The sequence below is a fragment of the Mauremys mutica genome, chromosome 5, assembly GCF_020497125.1.
Source record: "Mauremys mutica isolate MM-2020 ecotype Southern chromosome 5, ASM2049712v1, whole genome shotgun sequence".
In the NCBI taxonomy this organism is placed as follows: domain Eukaryota; kingdom Metazoa; phylum Chordata; order Testudines; family Geoemydidae; genus Mauremys; species Mauremys mutica.
The window spans coordinates 21,003,749-21,023,082 of NC_059076.1; the positions used below are offsets into that span (position 1 = coordinate 21,003,749).

The following is a 19,334-nucleotide window of genomic DNA, read 5'->3' on the forward strand; positions in this document are numbered from 1 at the left end:
CATTTCTTTGTCACCTTATAGGGAGAAGGCAGATGTTAGAAACGGAATCTATTGGGCAGGGGGTAGTTGGCAGCGTGCGGGAGGGGATGGGGAGGAGAGTTGTTGGTGAATGTTTTGTGAATTAGAACTTTCTATAAAACCTGTTTGCCATATAGTGGCAAAAATCCGTGATAGGCCAAATTCTGCCTGCAGCATACTTGGATGAATATTCACTTTTCCCAATAAGACCCCTGCATATGTGGCCAAGGGGAAAAATTTGGACCGTCAACATTTAGGGGAACATTCCACTACAGTACTTTCATTCTTGTTCAGTAGCAAATTACTACACCAGTAGTGCCACTGAAGCCAGTAGAGCTACCTGTGGAAATAGGTGTTCATCAACAAAAATAAGGGGTGCATAAACTAGCCCCTAAGCAGCGAAGGAACTGTAATGAACATTTTACAAAATTTTGGGTGTCCAAGGTCCAGATCTGAGTTTGACAACTTGAGCTTCTTTCTATATTAAATAAAAACCAGAAAAGGTGGCATCTCAGCCACTGGAGAACAAAAGCTGCTTACCTAACAAACAACAGCCCCCCTCTCCCCCACCTTAATCAATCAGCACTATGCCATCAAAGTTGAAGGGGGGGGAAAGAATTGTACTGACCACCCAAAACCTTCTCAGTTGCACTGTATGTAAGAAAAGCCAGAAGATAAAGCTTCTGATTATTTTAAATCTGAATTTCCCACCTCCTCCACTCAATCACTCTTGGAATAGCTGCTCTCTGGCAGTTGGTGGAAGTGTCTGGTTTTCATCCCTGATTACAAGTTACCATCACACCCAAGTTTAATCATAATAATGTGCTTCTATCTACCTGGACAGTAGTTAACACGCAATAAGTTCTAGCAAGCACATCCCATTCTGAGATCAAATAAACAGAGCTGCAATGCAGTAAAGTATCTCACGGCCTCCATTCCTCTCAGCAATTCCAAGGTAAGGGAGACCAAGATGTACAGCTAATTTGCACCGGCTGCTGTGCATGTGGGTTGGCAGAGCACGTGTGCGTGAGTCTATGAAAAGCTTTCATGCCCCTGAGCCGTCATTGTAAGTGCAGATGCTGTTGCTTTTCTCTCCATTGTGTCAAATCCTATATGGAAAGAGTCTCTTTCAAGCCACACTCTTCAGTCTGTGAAGGCACCTGATTTCGAGAACAAGTAGTAATGTGACAGCATGGAGATAAGTAGCTTCTCTCCATCTGTGTGCTCTGCAATTCATAACAAAGCACTTTTCAGAGTGAGCTCAGTAGAGACTAGAAGCTATTAAGTTAATAGCTAGATTCCTGGGGACATAATGCACTGCACACAGAGCCAAAGACTCTCTGCTTCTGGCAGCATGTCCAGACAATGGAGGCATTCAAAGCAACAGGAGACTAAGAGATTCAGTAAGTAAACAATAAGAGAAAGCCAAACTCTGTTGCTTAGCAGAGAGGGACAGTGAACGGAGGCTCCTGGCCTACATGACCTGCACTAATCCTGCTTTTTCGAGATGCCAAAAGATATTAGCATCAAAATGGGTTGGACGTGGAGGCTCCAGGTCTGAAAAGTCACATTAGTCACTCCATGCAGCTGTTCAACCAGGGATCTGATTCTTTCCAGCACAGTGAATTGGGAGGGAAGAGGAAAAAGAATAAAATAATGCACGTGCCACAGCAGAAGGCGGCAAGGTGCAGAACTTTTGCAAACAAGATTTTTTTATTATGGATGCCCAGCAGGTGAGACACAGGCCGTATCACAGCCGTCTTTGGCAGGATAAAGCATTCTGAAAGACTGTCTCTGAAACTGTTTGCCAAGCTAGCGTGGTCCCAGGAATAAGAAACGGTTATGAGAGGAGCTGGATGAAATGTGGCCATTTGAGGTGCAGACACTGTGTAAACATAGTCTGTGTTTTCACTTTGTGTACAGTCCCACCCAAAGTTTTATTCTGATTCTTTGAATTGGATAACCCCAAGAACTCAAAGAGAAGCTTAGACAAAAGTACAGCTTTGCATAGGCCTTAAATCCCCTAGTTTTGCTGAAAAGTGTCTCCGATTAAAGTTTATAACAAAATCCAGAAGCAGGAGAGTTGTGCAGGGCCTCCCAGAGGATTCAGGGGGCCTGGGGTCTTCGGCGACAGGGGGCCCCCCACTTCGGGGTAATTCGGCGGTGGGGGGTCCTTCCACTCTGGGACCTGCCACCAAAGTGCCCTGAAGACCCACGCCGGGCCCCCCCCCCGCCGCCAAAGCGGGACCCGGCACTTTGGCAGTGGGTCCCGCTTCAGCAGTAATTCGGCAGCGGGGGCTCCTTCTGCCCAACCCACCGCCGAAGACTCGGAGTGGAAGAAGCTCTGGGGGCCCGGACCCTGCGAGAGTTTTCCAGGGACCCCAGAGCGAGTGAAGGACCCCGCTCCAGAGCCCCCGAAAAACTCTTGTGGGGGCCCTTGCGGGGCCCAGGGCAAATTGCCCCACTTGTCCCCCTCCGGGCGGCCCTGAGTTGTGTGTGATTTCAAGCTATCGTGTGACAGTTTCTTCAGCTCTAACTCAGAAGCCAGTTAACCACTGACAGAGGAAGCAATTGCTGTGACTGTCCCTGAGCAAGGCATTATGTTGTATACTTCTAGCCAGACAGGAGAGAAAGACCATCAAGTCACATTACACAAGTACACCTCTACCCAGATATAGCGTGGTCCTCGGGAGCCAAAAAATCTCACCGCCTTATAGGTGAGACCGTGTTATATCGGGTTCGGTCCGGTATGCCCTGCCTGACTGGACTGGCTTCCCCGGTAGTGATTTGAAGGACCCGGTGCTCCAGCTGCTGCAGGGAGCTCCAGTCCCTTTAAATACCGAGCTCCCCAGAGCGGGGCTCAGGTGGGGATTTAAAGGGCCTGGGGCTCCCCGCAGCAGCCAGAGCCTCTGGCCCTTTAAAAGGGCCCGGGGCTCCGCATGAATTCGGATATAATGCAGTAAAGCAGTGGGACTCAAGTGGCGCTTTAAAGGGCCCGGGGCTCCTTACTGCATTATATCTGAATTCGTGTTATATCGGATTGCGTTCTATCGGGGTAGAGGTGTATTCCAAATAAGTGCTGCCATTCACACCAAAACATCCAAAGACCGATTGCCCCCAACATACTCTTAATGGAGAACGTTGAGGAAGCCATGATTTGGTTCTGCAAAACCACTCTTCACCAAGTTTCTGGATTCAAAAACAAACATGGACATCTGTTTGAATCCAGGTCCCATTGTATCCAAGTCACTCCAGTTTAAGGCCTGAAAGAGAAGTTAACATTTTGTCCCATCTGACCAACACATATCGGTTTTGCATATCCTAATTCCCAGTCAGATAGATTTTGGTTCTGCAAATCAAAATCAGAGATGTTTCAGATCAATGTCTCATTTTACCACCAAATTTTGGAGGTGCTGTACAGTTTCAATAAAAATGTCCAGTTTCGGCACATCACTAAGCAACTAATAACGATTTAAATAAAAGCTTACTACAGTAAACAGGCAAAACCCAAGGGTATGCTCTCCTCTATAGTATGTATTTTTTTAAAAGGCACAATAAAATCAAAGCTAAGAAAGTGGGTTAAACTTCAGTAACTAACTCCCAAGGGAAACAGACTTTATTTTGTGCTTTAGATCCTCTAATTCTTAGCACAACGAGTGCCACCAGCATTGTTCATGTCAGTTTGTTTTTAATGGATACTAAATTTAAGATCTAGAAAAATTACAGTGACTATATGAAGAGGAAAAAAACCATCAAATCTTTAATAGTTGATTATTAACAATGTTATAAACCACTTGGTCAAAGGTCAGATATCGTGGGGTGTGCATGTATATAGATGGGTGAAAAGGAATGTGACATCATGTGTACTGACTGTCTCTAAACTACTTAGAGAAGTTTCCTGCCCCAGACAGCTGAGTTCTGTCTCAATGAAATGTCAAGCTGTATTGAGTAAGAGATGCACTGTATACAGCATATCTAGACAGACGAGGATTTCGGTGTAAGTGAATGTGACACAGAACACATTGTCCATGTGACAAAATGGAGGATATCAAAGCATGATGGTGATAAATATAGTCTATCCAACAGGATGACTCACATATCATATGCACTTTTCCAGTGTGATTTATTAACCTTGATCTTATCTTTGCTGTATTTAGCGAGGAGATACAGATAAAAAGCATTCTACTTTGTTCTAATTTCCCCTGGATCTGTATAAATGGGACCAAATTCTACCTACGGAATGACTTCAGCAGAGATGAATAGAAGGAAGAGAACAGGATTTGGTCCATGAAGTCTAGAAACAAGTAGGATGGGTGTCCTAGTATCTGCGAATATTGGTACATTCTACAAAGTAGAATGGGCTTTTAAATAAAATATTAGAATTGGGATTGAAGAAGTGATGCAGCTGAAAAAAATTGTGAACCTTCACCCAAATTAAAACTAAACATTTTTACTAAAATGTGGAAAAGTTTGGTTAACTTTAAAAAAAAACATTTGCTGTTGCTAGGATGAAGGATGGTCTTGTGATTAAGGTCCTGGACTGAGATATGGGTTCATTTCCTGGCTTGGCAACACAGACTTCCTCTGTGACCTTGGGCCAGTCACTGAACCTCTATGACTTGGTTCACCACCTGCAAAAGGAGAACAATACTTCTTTTCTTCTATCTTTTGTCTCATCTACTTAGATTTGCAAACTCTTCAAGGAAGAGACTTGCTCTTGCTAGGTGTTGGTAGAACATATAACATAATGGGATCTCAAGCTTGATAAATATTAGTAACAGCTTTCATGCGAGTGTAATGCCAGAAGCAGGAAAACACATGAGCAAAACTAGCAATTCCCGCAGTACCCCAGCTCTAATTTGGCAAACCCAAAAAAATTCAGATAAAGCTTCCACGTTGTTGCATAGAGCTGGCCAGAAAACAAGAATTCCCTTTTGCAAAATAATAATAATAATAATTGGAGTTTTCAAAGTTTGGTTTTGTTCTACCCTGGAACAAAACAAACCTCTGGAGATTTTTCACACAAAACATGGGAGACACACACACTTATACAGTACCATGCCTACCCTCCCCAGAACAGGCAACAGCCCAGGGGTTAGGGAGCTCACCTAGGATATGGGAGATACACATTCAAGTCCTTATTTCAAATCAGGTACAGCAGGGATCTGAAACTGGGTCTCTCACATCCCTGGTGCCCTAACTACTGAAGTGCTGGCTAATTAGAAGTGGGGTATCAGACTCTCTCTCTCAATTCAATCCTGTGAAACCTTCCTGACGAAAGTTTCATCAAAACAGATGTTTCCTTGAAAAAAGTTTCAGTTTCAACGAATCAGCTTTTCCTGACAAATATAAATGTTTTCTCAAAAAATTCCCAGCCAGCTCTACTACTCAACAACAGAAAAGAATTAGCTTTTCACTGGCAATCGTAGTGGACAGAGTCTGTTTTCTTTGCTCTTCTAAGAGACCAGTTTGCACTTCATATCTACAAAATAAAGTCAGCCTGTGTCTGCATCGAGAGAGTCACTTCAGAATTCAGTACTAGCCTGATTACAGATGGAAGGCACACTACAGTACCAGCACACTTGATTTTTGCTCAAACATTTTATACAAAGTTGGAGTGCCACCAAAAACAATAGTTTACCAGCCATAGAGAGCAACATTTGAAAATTTGAGATGAAAGACTACCTGGGGAGAGCAAGCTTGATATCCAATAGGTCATGCTACTTTCAGATGAAACTTAAAAGATCAAAGAATTGGAAGGGACCTCGAGAGGTCATCTAGTCCAGTCCCTTGCACTCAAGACAGGACTAAGTATTATCTAAACCATCCCTGACAGCTATTTGTTCAACCTGCTCTTAAAAATCCCCAATGATGGAGATTCCACAACCTCCCTAGGCAATTTATTCCAGTGCTTAGCCACCCTGACAGTTCAGAAATTTTTCCTAATGTCCAACCTAACCTGCCCTTGCTGCAATTTAAGGCCATTGCTTCTTGTCCTATCCTCAGAGGGTAAGGAGAACAATTTTTCTCACTCCTCCTTATAACAATCTTTTATGTACTTGAAAACTGTTATGTCCCCTCTTCATCTTCTCTTTTCCAGACTAAACAAACCCAATTTTTTCAATCTTCCTTCATCGGTCATGTTTTCTAGACCTTTAATCATTTTTGTTGCTCTTCTCTGGATTTCCTCCAATTTGTCCACATCTTTCCTGAAATGTGGGCCCAGAATTGGACACAATACTCCAGTTGAGGCCTAATCAGCTCGGAGTAGAGCGGAAGAATTACTGCTCGTGTCTTGCTTACAATACCCTTGTTAATACCTTCCAGAATGATGTTCACTTTTTTTGCAACAGTGTTACACTGTTGACTCGTATTTAGCTTGTGATCCACTATGACCCCCAGATCTCTTTCTGCAGTATTCCTTCCTAGGCAGTCATTTCCCACTTTGTATGTGTGCAACTGATTGTTCCTTCCTAAATGGAATACTTTGCATTTGTCCTTATTTAATTTCATTCTGTTTACTTCAGACCATTTCTCCAGTTTGTCCAGATCATTTTGAATTTTAATCCAATCCTCCAAAGTATTTGCAACCCCTCCTCACTTGGTATCATCTGCAAACTTTAAAATTGTACTCTCTATGCCATTATCTAAATCATTGATGAAGATACTGAACAGAACCGGACCCAGAACCGATTCCTGCGGGATCCCACTTGTTATGCCCTTCCAGCATGACTGTGAACCACTGATAACTACTCTCTGAGAACGAGTTTCCAACCAGTTATGCACCCACCTTATAGTAGCTCCATCTAGGTTGTATTTCCCTAGTTTGTTTATGAGAAGATCATGCGAGACAGTATCAAAAGCCTTACTAAAGTCAAGATATACCACATCTACTGCTTCCCCCCATCCACAAGACTTGTTACTCTGTCAAAGAAAGCTATCAGGTTGGTCTGACATGATTTTACTTATCACCTCATTGTCTTCTAGGTGTTTGCAAACTGATTTCTTAATTATTTGCTCCATTATCTTTCCGGGTACAGAAGTTAAGGTGACTGGTCTGTAATTCCCCGGGCTGACCCACACCGCCAACTGGTAGTCATGTCTATTACATGCAGTCATTAAAGATCTCTGTGAATATATATCTATTTAAGAAGAGTAGAGGTTTACTCCCTATCCCTCATCATATTCTATAGACCTGTGAAGTGTTTGGGGCCTGATCCAGTGAAGAACTCCTCAGTTTCAGTTTTGCTGTTGTGTTCCTGTTTAGCATCATCTCACAGGGCTTGAGGAAGCAGCACTTACTGATTCTACCTAGGAGTGCTGTCAAACACACAAACTAAGCAAACTGCAAGGAGTGTCCGTCTTCTCTGAAAGCTTGAAGTTACAGCAATCATAGGTGTTACAGATAACAATAATGGTTACTGAATTCTCAACCAGAAATGTGACTTGATGGATGAAAAATGACTTTAATGAGACACCTAGAGATATCCAAGGTTTCTTCTTCTGTATTACGCTACTGAGATATATTTAATATTACTCCTTAGAAAATATATTTTCTAAGGGCACCAAATTGTAAATGGTGGCATTGTGCATTCATAATAAAAGATCACAGTGCAATCACTGCCAAAGCCAGAAGGGGGTCGGAGATGAGAATTCCCTTGTCTGTACTAAAAGATTAGCACAATAAAACTGTCTGTAACCTGGAAACACGCATATTGTGTGGTAGTATCAGGGCTTGAACTCTCTGTAGGCAGTAGTTGCTAGACATGATCATGCTTACACACGCCTAAGCATTCCATCCAACAGAGGGCACAGGTTTTCATAATTGTTAATATTGTGGCAGGACAGACAAACATGATGTAAAACTTAGAAACTGAGCCATTGGTTAATTTAAATAAAATTTATAGAGGACTTGGGAATTGTATGTGATCCTGTACAACTTATATGTACAATTCATGACACATTACTTACAGAAAATAATAGGCTGAAAGGATCTCTTAGGTTAGTGCTGAACAGATCAAGACTTCTATTTTGATATAAAGCCATTTTTCCTCTGGAGCATAGGAGAGGACTCTTTCTTCATTCTTGGCATAAACAGGGAATGGTTTAAAATCTAAAGGGGTTAGATGTACATTCACCTATAGCAATCAGAACTGATATACAGTAATAAAGTAGCTCCTTGATTAAAAAAGATGCCCTGAATAAACAGGGTCATTGGAATGTCTTCCATTTCTTTTAGAAAAGTCCATACATTGCTACGTTGTGTGTAAATATGTCTGTCAGAGCAATGGCCCATAAAAGAGTGACCTAATTTTCTCAGAGTCTGCCAACCGAAGAGGAGAAAAGGAACAAAAAAAGTTCCTGTCCTGTCAAGTCAATACTGAAATGCTGCATTTACACATAACAGATGCAAGCTCAAAAAAATAAAAAATACAGGCACTAATACTTTTTCTGCTCATCCGTCCCACTTCCATATACCTCCCCCACAAGCAGCTGGCAAGGAGGCAGGGAGAACAGAGTTTCTTGAATGGCAAAGAGAAACACTGTTCAGAAGCAGCACAGTAGCACAGTACAAGCACTTGTGTGCAGGCGACATAAGCCACATTAAGGTGTTGGGCTGGAATGATTAAAACCAGGACAAAAAAAAAATCTAGATTTCAGTACAATCAGCCAGAATGCTACTACAGTGCCAGTAAAGCAGGAGATCGGAGCCCTCTGATCAAAACAGTTTGAACATTCCCTCTGTGCTGTTGGTGACTCAAACACCCCAGTGTTGTACTATAGTGGATGAGAACAAGATTGCAGAAACAGCATCAATTCCTGGTGGCCAGAAATGGAATAAATTACAAAAATAACCACATGGTCTAAGTTCCACTGTACTGTTCTACTTGGAGCTCTGTCCTACGCATGCACACAAATACTGGACATATCAACTTTGTCAAAACAGATATGCCAATAAAAGCTACTGACATTGAAATACAGGAAGTGAATAGAAACAAAGTGAAGCTGATGAGAATAGTTTCATCGTCCAAGAAGAGAAAGCTACAAAGAGTAAACTATCAATGAAAGGAAAAAGAGTATACAGTCTTTCAGTTGTGAACACAGGAAAGGGGATTATTTTTAAATGTTATTGTTTCATGTCAGCAGTCTCCCTTTTATACTGCGTATTTTTGTTTTTGTTTGTTTTTCATTCACAAGTACAGCTGTTCTCCAAGCAGCTTGTTTGTTCATCTTGAAAACCTCTTTAAAACACCAACACCGCACTTCTTGCAAGGTTCAATGAACTTCACTTAGATGCAACAATCTTGAAACAGAACCAATCAAAGATGAAGGGTTCATGCCACGGAGATTTGGCCAGCTGATGAAGCAGATCAGTAGCACAGTTATTCTAGAGGTAACTATATATCATGAGCCTCCAAAGATCCTGGCGTTCAGCCTGCTGCCCATTCTGTAGTGATTTGCAGGATGAATTTACTTGAAAAGCATGCAGCGTGGCCTCAGCCTGGCTAAAGCATGCAATGAAATACCTGAACAGCAGGCTGCATGGGAAGTAATAGCTGCTTTTTGAGGTCATTATTTATGATCAGGCAGCTGGACTGGAAGAGAGATTTCGGGTGACAATTGGTATTGAGATGAGTAAAAGGTAGGGGCTTTTTGGTAGCTCAAAATGTATTTTCCCTCCATAAAGTTTCTCATATGGATTTTCTTCCTAATAGCTCTACCTTACAATCAACTCAAGGTGCACTCTGATAAACACTTCCCTAGTCTGGGTTGTTTTTTATCCAAATAAAAAACAAGTATATTTTTGCCCTAAGACAATTTATCTGACTCAAAACATTTAGAATTCTGCTGGAATTGCTGGGCCCAATGCCTAGGGCTTTGCACTCAAAGAAAAATATATATATAGTCTACTCAGAGTGAGTTTTACTAAACTTGATGGAATCAGGGGAGGATTTGCTCAGCATTCCACTAACTGTTCCTACTGAACTCAATGACCGACTTCCGCCACAAACACTAACCCTCCCTCGCTTCCTATAGAAGGATGGGCTGTTCATTTCTCCTAAGTGTAGTGAAGTTTTGTCTGCTGTCCTATCTACATACCTTAGAGACAGCCAACATCTGTGGGGTTCAGTAAATTGCTTTTCACCATGACAAAGAAGTTTGCCACAGGAGACGATCAGAGTAGTAACAATAACCACAGGGTCATAACCAGTGATGAGCTGCCAAAATATTAACAACCGGTTCCATCCTCCCCCACCGGGGGGGTCGTGCCCCATCCATCCCCTCACGTTCCTTGACACCCCCCCCCCGGACCCCTGACCCATCCCCCCCTTCCCTGTCCCCTGACTGCCCCTTGTCGCCCCACCCAACCCCTCCTCTCATTCTCGATGGCCCCCCAGGACCCCTACCCCATCCAACCACCCCTTCTCTCTGTCCCTGAGTGCCCCCACCACCTCATCCAACCCTGCTCTTTCCTGACTGCTCCCCGGGATCCTTGCCCCCATTCATTCACCCTGTTCCCTGCCCTCTGACGGCCCTGACCTCTATCCACCCCCCCACAACCCACTCCCTCTCTGCCCCCTTACCACACTGCCTGGGGCCGGGACCACTCCGCCAGGACCACGACCGGTGCCGCAGGGCCCAACTCCCTGAGCCCGGCTGGACCAGAGCAGGCACCGCTCGGCCGGAGCCCGGGCCCCGAGCCGCTCGGCCGGAGCCGCGGGGCCCGAGCCGCGGGCCCCGAGCCGCTCGGCCAGAGCCGCTCGGGCCCGAGCCGCGGGCCCCGAGCCGCTCGGGCCCGAGCCGCGGGCCCCGAGCCGCTCGGGCCCGAGCCGGAGCCGCTCGGGCCCGAGCCGGAGCCGCTCGGGCCCGAGCCGGAGCCGCTCGGGCCCGAGCCGGAGCCGCTCGGGCCCGAGCCGGAGCCGCTCGGGCCCGAGCCGGAGCCGCTCGGGCCCGAGCCGCTCGGGCCCGAGCCGCGGGGCCCGAGCCGCGGGGCCCGAGCCGCGGGGCCCGAGCCGCTGGGGCCCGAGCCGCTGGGGCCCGAGCCGCTCGGGCCGGAGCCGCGGGGCCCGAGCTGCGGGGCCCGAGCCGCTTGGCTGGCGTCGGGGCTGGAGCCGCGGGGCCTGACTCCCCGAGCCGGCACTGGAGCCGGTGCCGTGGGTCCCGAGCTGGGCCGGGTCGGAGCCGCTCAGCCGGGACCAGATCGAGCCGGGGGTGCTTGGCCGGGACCGGGCTGGGAAGCTTGGCCGGGGCCAGGGGGATCCGCTCAAGTGGAGCTGGACTGGGCCACACGCGCCGTCCGCCCTGCCCGGCTTACCTGCCTGCTCCTCCTTTCAGGCTTCCCCGGAAGCAGGGGAGGAGCGTTCAGGGGAGAGGGGGAGGTGAGCTGGGGCTGGGGGCCGGGCAGACAGCTGCCCAAGCTTTGTTAAATTTAAAAAACTTTTTAGAACTTGGTTGTCCTGGAACAACCAGGTTCTAAAAAGGCTTCTAAATTTAACAACCGGTTCGCGCGAACCGCTGCGAACCGGCTGGAGCTCACCACTGGTCATAACAGTAACTAATGTTACTAATACCATGAATACTGACTCGTTTTATGTGACGGAGGCACTAACCTTTGTAACCCTGACCCAAATCAGTTGACTAGGGCCAGAAAACAAAGTTCAGTTTCACCAGCAAACTTTTATCACGGGAGTGGATCTGCATTTGTTTGCAGTGACAGAGACCTTTATAAAAAGCCATATAAAAATGTAGTCAATAGGGAAATAAAAATGAGGTTAGGTTAAAGCCGAGTCCTGATTCTGCCACTTACTTCTCGTATAGCCTTGGCCAAGTCATTTAATTTCTCACTTTCTCATTTCTCCATCTATCAGTAAAATGGGGATAATTATATTTTGTTATTTCACAGGGTTATTACAATTCTTTACACCACAAAATCATTTTACAGAAGGTGCTCTACAAGCATATTATATTATTAATGCCAGGTACATGTTACTAACTTTGAACATCAAGCTCACATGGGAGAAGTCCTTCCATGACCTCACAAAAGAAAGATACTATTGAATTAGAGAGATGTTGCTCTTTATACTAAAATGCTGGTTCATGTTTGTCTTCATTTTGTGAAAGCTACAATGATTTTTGTACACCATTTTCCCTTTTATAATCACAACTGACAAGCAGGTTGTAATTTGCAACTACAATCTGTAAAAGGATTTAACAACAGCATTTATAAAAGCCACATTGAACTTGTCCTAGCTAGGATTTAATGAGCAAACTTCTCCCTTCCACTTAGCTGATGCAGGGAAGTGCTAAGGGCAGGTTTGAGAAATTGCCATCTTATTTCACTAGAAGTAAGGCAAAGGTTAACAATCTTCCTCCTCCCCTTCCCCCCCTTTCAGCAGACCTTAAATATTCATGACTGATAGAGAACTTAAGGCAAGAATGAGGAATTCGCTCATGAGACAAAACAAACAATATAGCATAGTACAAATTAGTATCTCCTCTAAGGGCTTATTTATATCCAACAATTGTACCACTTTAACTATACGGTACTGATGTAGTTAAAGCAATACAATCCTTCCTATAGTGTGGATGCAGTTATACTGGTATAAAAGTGCTTATACTAGTTTGGCTTATTCCCATGTGAGAAACAGAATAAGTTACACTGCTATAACTGCATCCACACTAAGGGATGTATTAGTATAACTATTTCAGGTTTGGGGGTATTTTTTAAATCATGCCCATAATTCTATCAGTACAAAAACTGTGTTTAGACCAAAAGGTAAGCAAAGATTGTTCAGATTCACCTGTGGGGAAAGCAAGTACAACTCCATCAGGATCTATAGTAATGATACTTGTTTATACCAGGGCTGAATCTTCTTCCAGTGATTCAGATTTTGTCTAGTCTAGGGGAAAAGGTGCTTCCCCCTACCCCCACTAGTTAGCTCTAATCAGCTATTTTAATTCAACTGAAAACCTCACTTAACACCAATGTGGACACAGTTCAAGCTAGCTCAAATGAAAAAAAAAAAGCACCTTTTTCTTAGTCTTGACAAGGCCCTATTTGAAGAGAAAAACACACACACACACACACACACACAGTCAGACTTCATTTGTTGGTTTATTTCAGCTGCTAGTAACTGGTAGCAGTTCCCATGCTCAACAGAAGGCGGATCCTGGCTCTCTGTTTAAAGAGACAATGAGACTTTGATCCAGTGATTCACATTCACACCTAACTAAGTCGATACAGACTAACACTCTGAAACCATTCATAAAATATGGTATTTAACAAACACATACAGACTCTGATGGTGAAAAGATCATCATCAATGCTGGCTACTGGTCTGTGAATACTTAAAAGTAAGGAACAACCTATTACAGGGTGTACAGGTATAGTGAGAGAAGCACTACTTGAGTGATGAAAGCACTTGACCTTTGGCCCCATGCTTTGCTACATACTGAAGGCATGTGATGATCTCACAACACAACTACACGCTGTGGAATGTGTTCTCCCATTTGGAAAACAGATTATTAATTAACAAAAATGGGAACGATAAGTATACCTGAGTCATGCAGTTGTTCCATAACTTCACAGGAAACCTTAGTGGGATTGCTCCCTTAATTGTGCCCATTTTCTAAGTACATATATAGTCACACTGAGGCACCTTACTGCAGTGATTTAGTTTCTTTAATAGTCCTCCTCCTCCGCCTCACAGCAGCAATAATAAAGGAGAGCTTAACAGTGCCTTTTAGCCAGAGGTGGATTATTTCTCTTCTGCTCATAACGTCCCCATTGTGACTATAAAATTTGTTAGGGAACTTTTGTTTCCAAGTTTGCTTTCCAGCACAGGACCAGAAGAGGATCGAGAATTTCGTTGCACACCCACACCAAATGACAACAAGCATTTTCTAGTGTTTAAAAGACAACTCCAAGTGAGAGGAGCACACAAGTTTAGTTTCAGCAGAACTTATTTAAATACAGATAGCTACAGTGCAACTTTAAGTGAAACAATCTTAAGTGATTCCAATTTCCCCATAAGAACTAATGTAAATGGAGGGGTTAGGTTCCAGGGCAGCTTCTCCTACTCTGCAAGCATCAGAGGCGGGGGGGGGGGTTTCAACCTTCAGCCCGCCCACTCCACTCCTTCCCCCCCAAGCCCCTACCCTTGACTCGCCTCTTCTCTCCCCCACCTCCTCCCCGCGTCCTGGCTCCTCCCCTCCCTTCTAAAGGCCAAGCCAGTAGGGGAGGGAGGGGGGAGGCGCAAGGAGTCCTCGTGCCTCCCCCCTCCCTTCTGCTGGGGGAACCTGCGTGCTAAGTCATTGCTCCTCCCCCTCTCTCTCCAAAACACTGCAAGCCAGCTGATGGCAGGGGGGAGGGGGGGAGGCACTGATGCGCAGAGACGCTGGGGGGAAGGGGGCCATAGGGAGGCTGCCAGCTGTGGAGAAAGCCGGCAGCCAAACAACAGCAGCCAAACAACATGACCGGAGCACTGCACAACTTTAAATGAGTATGCTTCCTAATTGGTCAGCAACGTTAACAACGAAACAACGTTTAGCAGGACGACTTTAAGTGAGGAGTTAGTGTACGTCCCCACTCTGACCTTACAGATTTTCCTCTGGATTGCATGGCTGAACAGTAATATCATAAATGGAGTGAAGGAGCAGTGAGGGGAGGGAAACAGGGCTGACCCAAAGGCATAGCTGGAGTTCAGTTAGGAACACCGTGTAAAAATGAAAAGCCCTTTCTATAAAAGGAATAATATATTTTCTCTCCGCTGAAGGGTCATTAGGCTTTTACCCTTTAAGATAAGTTCTCTGAACCACTAATGTGCTGTGGTGCTTTCGTGCTTGTCCTCCCAAGTGGGAGGGAAGGAACTACTGTTACCGTAGCACAGGGGGGCTCTCAAACCGGGGGTCACGACCCCTCCGGGGGTCACGTGGTTATTACATGGGGGGGGGGTCACGAGCCGTCAGCCTCCACCCCAAACCCCGCTGTGCCTCCAGCATTTATAATAGTGTTACATAAATTAAAAAGTGTTTTTCATTTATGGGGGGGTTGCACTGAGAGGCTTGCCATGTGAAAGTTTGAGAGCCATTCCATAAATAAATCTACAGAAGGGAGAACAGTAATAGAGAATAACATGGCCAGAGTATTGATGTGCAAGAGTGAAACTGATTCCTACGGGCTGTTCCATTCCTAAACCATTTGATAAAATACCTGCAATGTTTTCTTGCTCTGCACTCACACTAACTAGGAGTCAGACTGAGTCAAGCACTGGCTGGAACATTGTTTTGGTTTCTCAGAACATGCAGAATTTAAGCTTACATATAAAAGACAAGTCTCTAAGCTTCCGGGTAGTGAATAAAACCTTTGGAGCATGAACCAATGCAGTGCTGTGTTAGCACGCGTGTACGCACACACAGAGAGGTATCTGTGTACCTCTCCTGTCCTACTTCTCAATGGAGTGAAAAGTGACACCTATTGTCCTATTTTCAGAAGTGCTGAGCAGACACGATGCCAGCAGAAGTCAATGGGAACTGCAAGTGCTCAGCACCTTTGGAATAAAACACCCTTAATGATTACTTAAACATTACCTAGATATTTCACTACTGATCATTTTAAACAGAAACACCTAGCATTGTGGACAGTACCAGTCTTACACTAATCCGTTTTAAAAGTTTGACTTTGTTACAGTTTATCAGATTTAATTTGCATATTAAAATATCCAGTTATGCAAGATAAACATAAAAAGTCCCATCTATCCTGTAGCTACCACCATACTGGGAGTTAGAACATTAGATGCTTGCAGTGCTGTAGCATAGTTTGGCAACATGGTTAACATATGGGTTGTAGTATCTTCACTGCAAAACTAAGCCACATTTTAAAAATGCAGTACACACATTTTACCCATCCCGTCTCCCCGCCATCATCAAAAGTTACAGCATAGACCAGATCTAACCCACTTACATGAAATTGCCTCTTTCGGTAAGATCCTGTCTGTATTTTATAGTGACATCGCACTGTAAGTGCCACAGTAACAGGTGCACATGTTGACTAAATTCTCAGTGGAGTAACTAGAACATGGAAAGCCAGCCACTACCAAAACAAGCTGGGGGGAGTCTGACACCATGTGCCTAGAATTCATATAACTGCTTCCAGAAAGCTCAGTGGAAAGGGACTGGTAAAGCATGAAACTACATCGGCATTTATCATAACCAAAAAAAGCAACTGAGAGGGAGCTAGAAACAAAATGTGCTAATAGCTAATCGATGCTCCCTGATAAACCAGCACTCCCTTCCATCGGTCACCAAGGGTTAAAAACCCACAGCTGACTGTTTCAGTCATACTTATTTAAGAAGACATCCCCACCTCAGCCATTAGTCATAGTGCCAATGGAGCGAACGCGGTATCAAAGTCCAAAATAGTTCAGAGGCAGAAATAAGGGTTAGATCTTTCTTATGTGCATTAGGTGTTAGTAAAGGTTTCCCGGCACGGGTTACTGGCCACTTGGGTGTCCTATAAATTGTCCAACACACTTAGCCTGTTTATCTTACGCCAAGATCTCTGCAGATTTTACCGGGAGTCTCTTCAAGTGAGGTTTCTGCAGCACGAGTCTGCACCCCAGCTATACTTCCTTTAAAATGACACAGATTTCGTTACAACTGGACTTTTGAAGCACAGCTCAAGTGAAATGAAACTACTGATGACATGTTTATATTATAATCTCCTCCCATGTTATTGAGAAAAGTGTGCTCTTTTTAAGCAAGATACATATGCAAAATATTTTTTTAAAAGCCACAATCGCTACACGCTTTCACATACCCCTGGTTATCTGTGCGATGAAATGAATCGTTCATTCAGACCCGAGGCTGACTTTTCAGTTCACCAGGATTCCTCACCCTTCCCCTTGTGAACTCTGCGGAGGTATTGTCTCATCCTCAGCCTGCCAGACCCGCGTGTCACCCAGCACTATATTTAGATGTACACACACACACACACAATGCAGTCACGGTGTTGCTGACTCCTTGGCTTCAAGGAGGGAACCAAAACAACGCCCGCGTAGACGCAATAGACCAGAAAAACACTAGCGGCTCAAGGCATTTAACAGCAATTACACCCTCCACTGAAGCTAGCCGGCGCGTCCTCTAGTCTAATGCACTGATCTGAGGTTTTGTCTCGTCATATTCCAGCTGGAGAGAAAACCACGTCCGTAAACGCACTTCAGGCCCATCTCGCGCTCCCGCCCTTTTATTTTGCCCGGCCCTACAATAACAATTGACTGCCTCTGCTCTGGCTGCCCGGCTCGCAGGGCAGGTACTGCGGAGAGGGCACTTCAGCGGCTGGTTACTAGGACCAAGGGGAGGCTGCTGATGGGGGGCCGGGAGGGGACCCGCAATCCGAGGCGCAGAGTAACCCCGGCTCCCCGCAACGCTTGTCTCCCCAGACCCCCCCGGGTCACCGCCCCGGGCTGCCGCCAGCCCCTCGCCCCGGAGCAGGAGAGACGCGCGCGCGGCGCTACCCGGGGGGAGAAGCAGGAGCCGCCGGACGGTGGCTGAAAACTCCCCGCAAGCGGCCGCGACCTGCCCGGCTGCAGTGGCCGGGCTCCCCTCCCCAGCAGGTACCTCGCTGGCTGGCTGGCTCACCCCGCCGCTGCCCCTGCCTCCCTCCCAGGCGTCTCTTCTCCGCAGCAGCAGCCGGCGCGTCCCGCTCCCGGCTCGCCTCGGTCCTTGTGCTGCCTCCGGAGCCGCTCGCCGCTCCGCTCCGCCCCTCTCCTCCCTCCGCCCCGCCCCGCCCCGCCCCGCCCCGGCCGGAGCTGGGCCGGGCCGGGCCGCGCCTCCCCGCGCCTTGGCCCGGGCGCAGCGCCCCCTGTCCCCGCTGGGAAACGGTGCCGCTCCGGGAGCTGCAGCTTTGGGCGCGTCTGGGCAGCGGGGGGGGGGAGCGGCCCCTCGCAAGCCCTGTCCCGCCCGTCTGCACCCAGGGGCGGGAACGGGGGTGGGGCAGGGGCACCCCGGCTTGAAGTGGTTTCCAGCATAGACAGGGTTTACAGGTTAGTTCAATGGCTCGCAGCACCCCCCCCCCCTACAAATTGTTACAGCACCTGTGTCCAGAGGGGAAAATTATACTGCTGGGGGACCTGCAACATGACCTGATTTTAAACCAGTAGCGTTATAGACTATAATGCCCGCTGTGGCCACTCTTATTGCGGGGGCAGGGGCTGAGTGCCTTGAGTGGGTGGCCTTTGTGTCACTTGGCAAGGGGGCAAAGCGCGATGACACAGAAAGAGCCACTTTCAGGCCAGAATAATCTCCCCTACAGGAGGTTCTACCCAGGGCCGGCTTTAGGGCGATTCAGCCGATTCCCCAGAATTGGGCCCCGCACCGTCCCGAAGGAGCTGCCGCTGAAGTCCCGCCGCTGTCTTCGGCGGCATTTCGGCGGAGGGTCCTTCCTCCGCAGCAGCGATTGAGCTGCCGCCAAAGACAGCGGCAGGACTTGGGCGGCAGTTCCTTCGAATCGGGCCCCGCGATGCCTAAAGCCAGCCCTGGTTATACCAGTAACAAACTCCCACTGTGGAGAAGATAATGGCCTCCAATCCTGCAAAGACTTAAGGTAACTTTAACGTTAATGTTACACATGACTTCCCTGGGACTAATCACAGTGCATAAAGTTTGGCACATGAGTAAGACTTGGCAGGATTAGGACCTTAATTTGAAGACCATGGGGCAGAGGTGTTGGCCCAGATCCTGCAAACACTAAGGCAGCGATTTTCAAACTTTTGTACTGGTGACCCCTTTCACAGAGCAAGCCTCTGAGTGTGACCCCCCCCCCATGAATTAAAAACACTTTTTAAATATATTTAACACCATTATAAATTATAAAACAGAGTTTGGGGTGGAGGCTGACAGCTCATACCCCCCCCATGTAATAACCTCGCAACCCCCTGAGGGGTCCCAACCCCCAGCTTGAGAACCCCTGCACTAAGGCTATGTCAACACAAGCATTTTTGTCTGTAAAACATTTGTTGGTCAGGGGTGTGAAAAAAACCCCAGACCTCTGACCTAAGTTTCACCGACAAAAGTGCCAGTGTGGATAGTGCTATGTTGGCAGGACACGCTCTACTCCCAACATCACCACCGCTACTTGTGGAGGTGGGTTATTATGTTGACGGGAGAACTCTCTCTGACTGGCATAGAGCCGCTACATGAGTGATCTTACAGCAGTGCAGCGGCATCGGTACACTCGTGTAAACATGGCCCCAGATTCAGCAGACCCTTCACCGGAACAGCTTCCCTTTCAGAGTCAGGACATTAATGAGTGACTG

At 46.4% G+C, this 19,334-nt stretch overlaps 1 protein-coding gene across 8 annotated transcripts in view; it reads right to left on the reverse strand.

Annotated features, from left to right (window-relative positions):
* RASGEF1B (RasGEF domain family member 1B) overlaps positions 1 to 19,334 on the reverse strand; it is a 470,215-nt gene that overhangs the window by 20,995 nt on the left and 429,886 nt on the right. Inside the window, exon 1 of one of the 8 annotated variants that reach the window (XM_045018876.1) lies at positions 17,659 to 17,761. The exons of 4 other annotated variants lie outside the window; for them this stretch is intronic. The gene's annotated coding sequence lies outside the window, so the exon portion shown is untranslated. Of the gene's footprint in view, positions 1 to 16,837; positions 17,095 to 17,637; positions 17,762 to 19,334 lie in introns of those variants that run through there. 3 more of the 8 variants (XM_045018873.1, XM_045018878.1, XM_045018877.1) reach the window with 3 other exon arrangements.